Consider the following 12363-nt stretch of genomic DNA (forward strand, 5'->3'; position numbering starts at 1 on the left):
GCCTCAATTCTTTATGGGGTAAATTTGCACAACGTACCAACCTTCCAAACACAACCATCATCACCGATCCTGACGAGTTGTTTAATTACCTTTTTGCCCCTTGTTATGACATATCCACCTGTGAGTTTATTAACGATGATACAGCCATGCTGGGTTGGAAACATGCTAAAGAGTACCCCACAGCCAGTAACAATATAAACATCTTTATAGCCTGTTTTACAACAGCGCACGCTCGTTTGGAGCTTTACAAGTTGTTAGATAAACTACAGGAGAGGTGCTTGTATCATGACACAGACTCTGTTATTTTTGTGAGCAAAGCTGGGGACGAAGACCCACCTCTGGGAGACTATCTAGGGGATTTAACTAGTGAACTAGATAAGGATGAATTCATAGTTCAGTTCGCCTCAGCTGGGCCCAAGTCTTACAGTTACATCAGTTCTAACAATAAAGTCTGTATGAAAGTTAAAGGCATAACCTTAAATGTTCAGAATACCATAAAAATAAATTTCGACAGTCTAAAGAATCTAGTGCACGAGTATGCCCAAAAGACCAATCACACCGGTGACAAAACCATTGTTGTAAGTCAGCCTTCTATAGTGCGGAACAAAAAGAGATGGGAAATCACAACCCAGCTTTTGCATAAAACATTGCGGGTGGTGTTCGATAAGCGGGTCTTAAAGTCAGACTACAAAACTGTCCCTTACGGTTACTAAAGATACATTACTGCTGAGAACTTCTACCAGCATGGATACCAGGTTGCAACACCCCTTTTCGTGTGTTATAGCAGGCCCATCAAATTGCGGCAAAAGCTATTTCATAAAAAAACTATTAGAAAATGCTCGGGTCGTTTTATCCCATACGCCTGATAATATTGTCTGGCTTTATTCCTGCTGGCAAGATTTTTATAGGGAGCTCACCCACCAGTTTCCTTACATTAAATTTATAGAAGGGATACCGACTAGTTTTAACGACGATGACTTGCTACCCAAAGATCGTGTGAATATGGTAATTGTAGACGATCTTATGCGCGAAGGCGGGGACCATCCTGAAATAGAGCGAGCTTTTACTCAATATTCCCACCATCGTAATCTGAGTATATTTTACATCGTTCAGAACTTGTTTTACAAGGGTAAGAGCAGCAGGTCTATAGCCCTCAATGCTTCCTACCTAGTTTTATTTAAAAATCCCAGGGATAAACAACAAATAACAGTCATAGCTAAACAAATGTATCCGGGGAACACCCAGTTTTTTATGGAAGCCTTTAACGATGCAACCACTAAACCCCACGGTTACTTATTGGTGGACTTAAAACCCAGGACTCTAGAAGACTACAGACTGAGGGCTGATATCTTCCCGCCTGAGCTACCGGTCGCCTACATCCCTAAGCCTAGACCCAAAGGTTATAAAAAGATGCACTAAAATGCCTAGATCCCATTTATCCACAAAGCGCTCCACCATAAGGTGTTAAAAAAATGTCTGCCCGACTACGACGTAATATGGCCCTCCTAAAAATGCTTGTTACAGCCAGCCCCCCTCAGAGAAAAGCCATACTATGTGCTGCTTCGGACGACTTAGTTGGTGCCATTTCAGAAATTGCTCTAAACACCCTAAAAGGTAATGTACCTATTTCAACTAGCCAGTACAAGGTGCTGAAGAAGAGGCGGCAGCTCATCAAGAAGCTTAGTAATAAAAGGGTTTCCCTTACTTCAAAGAAGAAACTAGTAAAACAGTCAGGGGGCTTTATAGGGGCTCTGTTGGGTATAGCTATACCTCTAATTACAAGCCTACTGACCCGAACCTGATGGATTACACTCAGAAAATGTATCTAGTGCCACAACAGCAGCTGGAGCAGTTGACACCCTCTACAAATGATACATGGGACATAAGGAGATCTGAAACGCTCCGGCTGGATGCTGAAATTAAAGATATTTTGGCCCGCACAGACTTAAAGCCTGAAGCTAAAGCGGGGCTCTACTCCCGAGCTCTCCAGAATTTCTTGCAATATTACAAACAGCTGCAGACTGAAAAAAACAAACTGACTTTATATACTGCTGATGATGAGCAACCCCAGGTATCCGCCCCAGCCCAGCCATCGCCATCACCAATAGCGCAGCCACAGGGCTCCCCTGACTCTATGATTGAGAGCTTGCTACAGAACGTGAGTCAAAGGTACAGAGGGGCTACGCAGATGCTGTTAAGTAAAATGGCTGATTCCAAAGACCTAACATCCTGGAATGATCGCGGTGAGTTCGTCTACAAGGGGCAGTCTGTTGTTGGGTCACATATGTATGATCTGATCAAAAGTTTCACGCATCCTAAAGCCCTCACACGACAGACAGCCCCGAGAGGATGGGAACAGTTTCTAAGAGCTGCTGCGGAGCTCAACATTCCATCATCGCTCGTGGGTAACCCCGGGCATCGCCGCCAACTTGAACTTTTGAAACAACCTATGAGCTCCGGTGCGGCATCCCCGCCGCTATCATCGGCCTTTCACACCCCTTCAAATTCACCCACATCTTCAATCTTACCTCAGCTAATCCCTGCAAATAACCCTGGAGATATGTCTCTGGAGGCTAAAAAGTCTCTATTTAAAACAAAGCGATGGGTCCCATATTAGTATTTGCTTATGTCCTGTTACTGCATGATTGTATATTTTGTATAAAGAGGATGTACTGTACCAACTTTTACATGTGTGATTCCTGAATATTTCATAACGCTTGTAATAAACATTTATAACTTTTCAACACTCTACTGTCTTTGTTTTTTTTCTTATTGCGGAGTAAAAACACTGAGTCTGAGTAGTTTCTTAAATACAAACGTTTATTAATTTAATTATTGTTTATTTTTGAACATGAGCATTACACAAACATGCATTATAAAACTTTACACTTTTGGCAAATAGCGTATTCATTTGTAACAATGCTGGGAATAGGTTTCAAGCCTTCTTTCATATAGCTGGTAACAAGCCTATCATTGCTGGCTTTATCACTTGAATATAAATTTAAAAAATTTCTAAAGGTTAGACCCTCTGACATTTTACAGATAAAATATATACAATGTTCCCCACACGTTATAGATAATGAATCCTGTACAGGCAACTTGTTATATTCTACTCTAGAAGCCGCTTTTTTTAAATACTTCAATATAGGTTTTGTATAGATGCTGTGCTCCGGAAACTCTGCAAGACTATCAAACACAGTTACTCTGTCATTGTCCAAAAACATAGCAGCCCAGTGAGTTCCTGGTTTATGATGAGGATCTGTGTTAAAGACCAGAGATCGTGGCCTTTCATAACTTATCTCCTTAGGCAATCCATCGCTGGGATAAACATTCAAAAAGTATTTCTTAGCGGCCCTATGTCGGCTTAAGAAGGCTCTTATCTGAACAGTGTCCATTTTGTATTATTTTCAGAGATAGTCAAACAGAATCTGCCTGGCGTGATTAACCTGTATGACACTATCAAATACAGCAAAAACGACCATGTTCACATTTGTAGTTAGGGCTGCACTGAAGCGGAATTCAGCTTTCAGATTTCCATTTTTAACCAGGCTGTAATGGTCCCCATCTTCGATGTCCGGGGTCAGATCAAAGGCAAATAGCGTGTAGCCTGCTCCATATCCTTCACGTGATACGACAACCCCTGAATCACGCAGGTGTTTCCCAGTTATCGACACTAATCCAAGATATTCTCTAATAAAATTTCCAGTTCCAAAATTAGGCGTGTATGGCTTTGCAGGTATGACAGCTCCCTCGTGAACTAGGGCCGCATAGTTGACGCCATAGTGCTTGAAATTAAAAGGGTTGGAGTTATATGCCCCACTAAAGGCTGTATTGTCAACAAACCCAATAATGACAAGTTTTGGTAGCTGCCCCAGAAACAAATTTTGCTGCTGTGTTAATCTGGTCCCCGCAGGTATGCTGTAGACTTTCATAGAGACTCTTTCAATGGCATATTTAGCATTAGATAGTTGTAGAGCCTCCGCGTGAGCCAATCTGACTGTTAGTGATACATTCACTCTCTTTACATACAGACTTGCAGATTGTATGAGCAGTTTATAGTGTTCGGCATCCCCAGTAATGAGGCAGAAGGCATCTTTGTTACGATTGAGTTTGATCTTGAGGTCTATGCCATTAACGATTAGTTTATCTTGGAAGAAGAGGTCTGAATGTATTCGTCCCAGGAGGTCAAACTCTTTACTCTCTGCAGCAAACCCTGCTCTTTTTACAAAGCCTGTGTTGGGACCATCCAGGGCAGTGTTTTCAAATTTATCGTAAGTATCTTTGTAGAAAAGACCGGCTGAAAGTTGCGTGTCCAAGGCATCGCTGCTGTAGTTCAGGATACTCTCCATGTAAGCCCTGTAGGCGTACATATTGTCATTTTGCGTGATGAGTCTGTCACCCAAGGTAATATCCACCTGATTAAACATGGTCGCTATGGGGTAAGCAATGGTAGCCACTTTAGCGGTTGCAGCAATATCTGATCCATCTGCTTTCACAATTTTACACACCACATGTAGCAGAGTATTGTTGAGATCTAGATACATATCAGTGGATCCTGATACGTAAAACTCTATAGGCGCCAGTGGCGTGAGGGCCGCTAAAGGTGATACCTCCATGAAAAAACTGTTTTCGATACTGGTCTGTGTTGGTTTTAGAGAGAACAGATCTAACTCTGACTTGGCGCATTCGCCCGAAGCACAGTGTACAAAAGCCATCTTTTAGCGTGTCACTCCTTTTAGAAAATGTTAAGGCTAGAGGCTGCTCTCTTCTTCGTAGCTCTCTTCCGCCTTGGGGATCTTCTTTTGTGAGCTCTTTTTGAAGAGCGTTTCCTTTTTTTATAGGGTACAGGGGGTCCACGGCGCTTGGATGTCCTCCTCTTCCTTTTAATGCTGAGGCGGGGCTTGTACAGCAGGCCTGACCCTTCTTGAGGTTGTCTGTTCATACGTTCAACTACAGCAGACTTCACAGACCCCACCACATCCTGGGCTATATTCTGGGCAGCTGACTTTACATGCGGTTTTGCAATTTCATAACCTTTTCTCAAAAAAGGCATGGCCCTTCGGAACAAACTCCGGAAAAAACCTCCTAGACCAGCCCCATACATAACAGGAGCTCCTTGAAAGTATGGGGGCCCTCCATACCCCGCCTGGTGCTTGTAATACTCTCTATACATAGAAGGGTTGCCGTAGGCTTTCATGGCCCCCATGCTGAGCTCTTAATAGTCACCACCGCTGCGGGGTCTGAAATGAAGCTTAACAATAACTTTCCCGTATTTAAAGGACACCGGCTGGGACTGATCATCAAAGATCATAATTGTTATAGTGTCAAAATGATTTTTAGAAATTGTGACATAGTCAGGTTTAATATATTGAATATTAGCTATTGTGTTGTTTTCACCCCTCACCTGAACCCATCTCAGTAGGGGAGCGTAACTATCGCCAACCCTCTGGGGTTCTATTATATCTGTATAAACATAGAGTGTGTAAAAACCCCCATCAATATCTGGACATGTCAGATCTAGCTCCTGTTTGCTTTTTATATGTTGGACCGTTCCTAAAACTCTGCTCAGCTTTCCACCGGTGGTAAAGACCGTGTCCTGGCTGGGTGCTTTAATAAAAACTTTCCTTCTGACGTTATCTAGCACCAGTTGAACGTCGGAAAGCCCCGAAGTACTGGCCATTGTCTTGTTAATGGCATCCACCACAGCATTAACTGTAGGGTAGTACCCGTGAGGAAAATTTATGATGTAAATCGACTCAGATTTTGACTTCTCTATAGTGAATCTAGCTTCAGACCTCTTAAATGTATTCCAGGTACGCGGGTATTGTATTTCTGTCAGGTCAACTTCCCATTCCCCTTTCAAATCCACCGGCTTAGCCAATTTGACAGTGTAATTTGATATTTTATTATCAGGGAACATATTCAACGATGCGTTAGAGGGCAATGTAATATAAAAGGAGGCTGTCTCCATTTTGCTTCCACCTTCTTTTTGAGCTATAGGCGTTCACACGTCCTGCAGAGAGCTGGCCGACACCCAACTGTTAAATTTCTCAGGCCATCCTCGCCATTTAACAAAGGCCTGTTTTTTTGCACCCCTCCCTCTCCACTCTAGAATCTTTTCAACCCTGTAAATCCTATTTACATCATCTGGGATCTTTTGTAACTCTTCACTGTAAAAAACACCTGTCACTGGTTCACTGTCGTAGTCCTTCAACCTGTAAATGTACATGCCTTCTTTAAGCTCAACACTATCAACTATGAATATCCCATCGCTGGATGTCTGTTGATATCCTTTAGTAAAGAGCCCTTTCAATTTTGAAACCCTGACGTGATCCCCTTTTTTAAAAACAGGCTTCTTTACTTCACCTTTGAAGTAACGGCCGTATACCTTTCTCCACACATCCAGAGAATTGTCGGCTGATACCTCTACAGGAGCCATTCTGATAGTTCTGTGATAGCTGGCATTATAAACAGCTAAAAAATCCTGTAAAACAGGTAAATATCGATATGTGTTGTATGCCGTGAAGTATCTCCACAATTTAGATTTTAAGGTTCTGTTAAAGCGCTCTATAACAGCCGCTTTTACCTCCGTGTTAGTTACAAAATGCTGTACCCCATGTTCTTTTAATAATTTCTGGAAGGTTTTGTTTAAAAATTCTTTTCCAGCATCTGTTTGTAGTTTTTGAGGGGTTCGGCCCTTCCTAAAGATTACTTTAAAGGCCTTGGTGACACTTGCTCCACTTTTATCATTTAGAGCTTCTGCAAAGGCGTATTTAGACAATACATCTATAACTGTTAAGATGTAACTGGATCCATTATTATGTTTTGCCAGATCTTGTAGACTTATTATGTCGGCCTGCCATTGATAGTCTAATTGAGCATTAACAATAGTGGGTCTCCTCTTAAAACGTCTCCGCGCAGGCTTGTGTAGTGAATAGGCTTCTTCACCGGATAGCCACTCCTGCACTTGGGCTCTGCTGATGGGGTCCTTTTCAGCTTTAGCCCTTTTGAACAAGGCTTCACCACTGCCAAAGCTCGAGACATCCTTTGTATCATAATAAAACTTCTTTAACACACCCCCCGACATGTTAACACTTCTGAACCACAAAATGAAAGACGCATGTTTTGTGTATAGACAGTTTATTATAAGTAAATAAGATAACAAGAAATCATCACTCCAGAGTTTACAAGTTTACATTGACTGCGGTCCCAACATTAAAAAGGAGTACAGGCTTGTGGCGCTTGTCTCAGCTGCCGTCGTAGAATCACACATCTTGATATTTTTAAAGCTATATAGTCCATAGCACTGTATAGGTTAACCCTATCACCCCTCCAATAACTCTGCACTGCAAGGATACTAGCTGCTGTCAATAGTTCATACAATTCTCTCTCGCACAGCAGAAAACCTTTGCTTTTAAAATAATCATCAGTTAGGAGCTCAAAGGCTAAATTTAAGCTGGCCCTCCGGGGCAGTATTAAGCCTCTCATATAGTATATATAGTTGCTCCAAAATACATCCTTCACAGGCGCCCACATACTTGCACTGCATCCGCATAAGCATCTGGGGCTCGCGTGGCTGTGGACCTCTAGCAAGCGCACCATTTTTGAAAAGCCTAAGCTTGCTGGATGTAATTCAGCAATTCTTTCTTTAAGCAAATCATATAACACCTTGGCGATACATAGGTATTCAGGCGATGACTCATAAGAATCCTGGATAGACATCTCCACTTCCATATCCTGAAAATAAGTATTAAACAGTCAAAGAGTAGCTTATACATCAGCTTTTTTTTTTTTCAACATGTCTTAACATTCGGGCTATAATGCTATGATCCTTTGTACAACACCGGAATATAGGTTCTCTCTTTATTAAATTTTAAAATAAAACTTTTTGGACCTGTATACACCCCATCTGGCTTCTATTTTTATAATATACATCTACAGCATGTTTCTCTATAGATCGCTCCACCCTCTTTCTAATAATTGATCTGCAAAGACTCATCATGTCAGAAAGTTTTGCGCGAATATGATATGCATTTTGGATTTCTTTGATGGCCTGCGACAAGATCCTAATGACAGCCGGTCTGCCGCTTTTTAGGGCTGCAGTCCTGTACACAGACTTAAAGAGTTTATATAACTTACAGGGGTCTATCAAATGACATATATAGCGGGCTGTTTCAGCCGTGTAAGATGGATACAGGCAGTTATGAGCAGTCTGTTGTGGATCCTTAATTTTATGACCATAACATCTAGAATAAAAGTCTCTCTTGAGACAGGCATGCACAACACTGGCTGCAAAGGCCTTCACATGTTCTCTAGCCAAACATGTTACACATATGGTCTCTTTTTCAAGATCTATCAAGTCCAATGCTTTTTATAGTCCTTACACAGTTCATTGTTTTGGCTGGTGGAACTTTCAATCTGTTTTGAACAGCACAAGCAGTTCATAATGAAGGTCTTAGCAGCCCCTGAAGTCTCCTCCACCTCAGTGCAATTTTCTCCTGCTTTCTGCTGTTCAAAAAAGAAAGAAAAGGGGATTAGTTAACAAGAAATAAAAAATAAATAAGGCATCACAAATGTTTAAACTATCTACCTTAAGATAATACCCACCTCCACATCTGAAGTGGCTTCGGCTGCCGCTCTGAAATCTTGGGAGATGTCAATGTCCATCGGCTCCTGATTGTCGCTGATTTCAGCATTGTGCTGACCACCGGCGGCACGGGCCCTTGATTCCTCCTCCAGAGATCTCATATCTTCATACATCTGGTACTGGGGTGAGATTATAGTTTCTCCCGAAACTTCCATTTCTGTGACCCTATTTTCAGAGTTTTCCTCTTGACTTGCGGTTTCGCTGGCACTTGATGACCCCTTAATAGGTGATATTAGCTGCGGTCGATCCTCAAGGCTCAGGGAGGCCATCCGCCGGCACAGGTCCTCATGATAACCTGAAACTTGGCCACTCTCCTCTTTAGGGGTCTCTTGCAGCGTTTGCTCATCTATTACCGGAGGGTTCAAGTGCCGAAAATATTTGTCCATTGGGCTCACCCCTTGTTGGCGGGGGTCCCTCGGGGATATGTAGTTGTACCGCTTCATGATGCTCGGGTTCTCGCTTGCCGAATGGTATAGCCCTAGGCGTTAAGGGCCTCCTTATATATACAATGTTAGCTCATAATGGGTGTGTCCTTCTACGTCACCCTAATGGACTTTGCACTTAATTTTCATTTTAATTTTCATTTTATTTTCATAAACGCTGTCATTTTCGACCTGAGACTTTTTGAAATTAGGCGGCAAAATTACCACCCGCCTCTTTTAGGACCCTGGGCTTTCCGGGCCCCTGATGCCTATGGCACACCACCACTCAGCAACTCCAAAGGCCACAGGCACGCCTCCTGGGGGCTGGCCTGTTGCCCCAAAAACACCCTGCAACACTCTAGGGCTCCCATTCCGCAGATGGACCACGACGCCACTCCACCAACATCCACCTACAGCCTCTACTAGTCAGTGGACATGCCCAGACATGTCCAGGCATGCACAGACATCGCCCTGCTGCCCCAACAAACACAGAGCCCCAGCTAAGTCTCTGCTCAGCCACCCCATAACCCTAAACACCCCTGTAGGCCCTATTGGATGCCTTGGCGCTAACCCTAGCCACCTCACATCAGACCTCTACTACAGCCCTTACACACAGCCATTAATTCACATGTGAAGGACACTCACTGCCTACACCTGCCCCCTCTTTGACCACAGGCCATCTGGGGGGCGTCCTCAGGCCCTGGCCTTCCGGCCCTGACCTTCCACCCCAGGAAATCCGTCCGGGGCCTTCCGGCCCTGGCCTTCCGGCCCCAGACTTCCTGCCAGGGGCTTCCGGGGGAGGGATATCCGGGGGAGGGACATCCGGGGCGGGATATCCGGCTCCTACGTCACTTCCGCGGGGCGTTCCCACCTGTCAAAAAATGAATGGTGATGAATGGTATCATTCCCTTACTACTAAAGTGCAGTGGCGGCTGGTGACATTTGAAAGTGGTGTGGCGTAAAAGTAGTGGTGGAGTACACCGTAGCGAGCAAGCCTGAACAACCTAAGGAGGGTTCGGGGGGTTTTCCCCCCCGAGAAATTTTTGTAAAATGACTGGGCAAATGGTGCATTTTTAAGACTTTTGGAAGCCACTGTGCTAAACACAAACAGGCTACTGCCTCCCCTAAAAGTGTTCCAGAGCAAGTTGCACCAGTGTATTTCAGATCCATCTGATGCCATATTTGAAAGGCCAGAAAGAGAACCAATCACATTGGATAGGCTGCACAGGCTGGCCTCAAAGGCTCAGTAAATGGCTTGCTTCTAGATCGTCTATAGCTGATACATTTTCACACATAAATGGAGGCCATAGTGGCAAAATTAGCAAAACAAGCTAAAACCTCTACTACAATGGCTTAACAAAGATTCTCAAAGTGCAAATCTTCATTCAGGGTTTGGCTCTCAGATTACATAACCAAATCAACATCTTTACTTTTACAGGGAAGCCCAATCTCCTTCATTGGGGATCAGATATAGCTCTTCCCAGATCTTTCTGCTGTCTCATGAACCAGAAACCCTTTCAGCTTGTCACAGACTTTCTTGTTCTCATTTTAATCTTTACTTATTATAGCACGTGCACTACACTGTTTATTATTGTGGTCCTGAAGAAGCGCCAATGACCTACGGGCAACAGAGGCGCGAAACATGTTGGCCTTGACCTTTGACACCTAGGCCGAATGGGCCCTTTTAGGGTCAGTCATTTTTTACACTATCACGTGCACATAAATTGATTTACCCTCCTTTTACCCAATCCCCACAGACCCGCATGCAACATCCGGCAATCCACGAAAAAAGATCTCCGATAAAGTGACCCTTCGGGGGACCCGTAGGGAATTGCAGCGCCGGCCCTACGAGGAGCAAACGCCCGATGATGAAGCATGACACCCCCCGGGGTGTGTGAGGGAAGCAGAGGATGTAGAATTTTTTCCCCTCTCACATTAGGACATTTTTAAACCTAGGATTACTTTAGTCTACCTTCTGTCTTAATTTTTCTTTGTTCTAAAATATGGGTGACTGTTAGCACCCCGATACGTGGGTGACTTTTGCACCCTTGTTGGTGACTTTTTGCACCTTGACACATGGGTGACTTTTGCACCCTTGTTGGTGACTGTTTGCACCTTGATCTATGGGTGACTTTTGCACTCTGATCTAGAAACTTTGTCCTCCTGTTGATAAACAGACTTTCTGTCAGTCAAAGGCATCCTATATCACTGGGGATAGCCCCATAGAGGGATCTTCCTGTGGGAGGGTTGACAGCCCTTCACATCCCTGAAGGAAGCCTGGGGACCGGATGCTGAGGATGTGGAGATGCTCTCCTCTAGGGAAAACTGAGAGATGTCATCCATGAGTGAGAGGTGGCATAGCGTTTTGTGCCGCCATAAGAACGACTGACAAAATTGAGGCAAGGAAGGAGAGAGTGATCCAGCATCCATGAAGTATGAGCGACAACCCACAGAAGGACGACCCGACACGTAAGAGAGACAGAGGAGATAAGAAAGAGACCGGCAGAAGTGAAGCCCTTCAAGGGAACCAAAAACCGTGCTTTAGGAGATGATCACCATGTTCCTCATGCACTGGTTCTTGGCATCATCCCTAGATAGATGCTTTCATCAGCCATATAATGCTGAGAGAAGTTTAAATTGTTCTTGTTCACTGGGTTTCAAAGCATGAAAGGCTAGTCCTGAAATACTTTTGGCATTTGTAGGGATAGTTCAGCAAAAGCTGTAGTTGGTGTAGGTGGTTAGATAATTAAAGGATACCAATTCGATCTTATCCCTAACAAGTTGAAATTTCGACAAAAGTGCAAGCAAGAATTCCACCAAGTCAATGGAGCAGACCCTTTAAGGTCTTGATATAGACTAACAGCTCCAATACCTCTGCCAGACTGGGATTCAATTAGCCAAAAGATTGACAGATGTGGCGATACAGCAGAAATCCACTGGCTTTCTTTGCTGGAAGGGCAATATGCTGTTTGCATCATGGACAAGTTCCTGCATCAGATTAAGGTTTTGGGACATTGTTTCTCAGTCTATTTCTCTGAATGCTTGGGTACTCAGTTTGAAAGTTAGTTCTACATACAATGACAAACAATTTGGTACAACACAGTAAATGGCAGGGAAAGTGCAAGTACAGGAAAGAGGCCAGGAAGCTGAAAAATCCACAAAAATGCCAGAAATTAACATCTTGCCCAAGGCCTCATGAATCTGCCACTTTAATATGCAGTAAGTGCAAAATTACTGGCTCAGTCTCACGAGAGTGATTCACTGTCGAATCACTCTCGTGAGACTGAGCCACGC

This window comes from Lissotriton vulgaris, chromosome 5 (genome assembly GCF_964263255.1).
Source record: "Lissotriton vulgaris chromosome 5, aLisVul1.2, whole genome shotgun sequence".
In the NCBI taxonomy this organism is placed as follows: Eukaryota; Metazoa; Chordata; class Amphibia; order Caudata; family Salamandridae; genus Lissotriton; species Lissotriton vulgaris.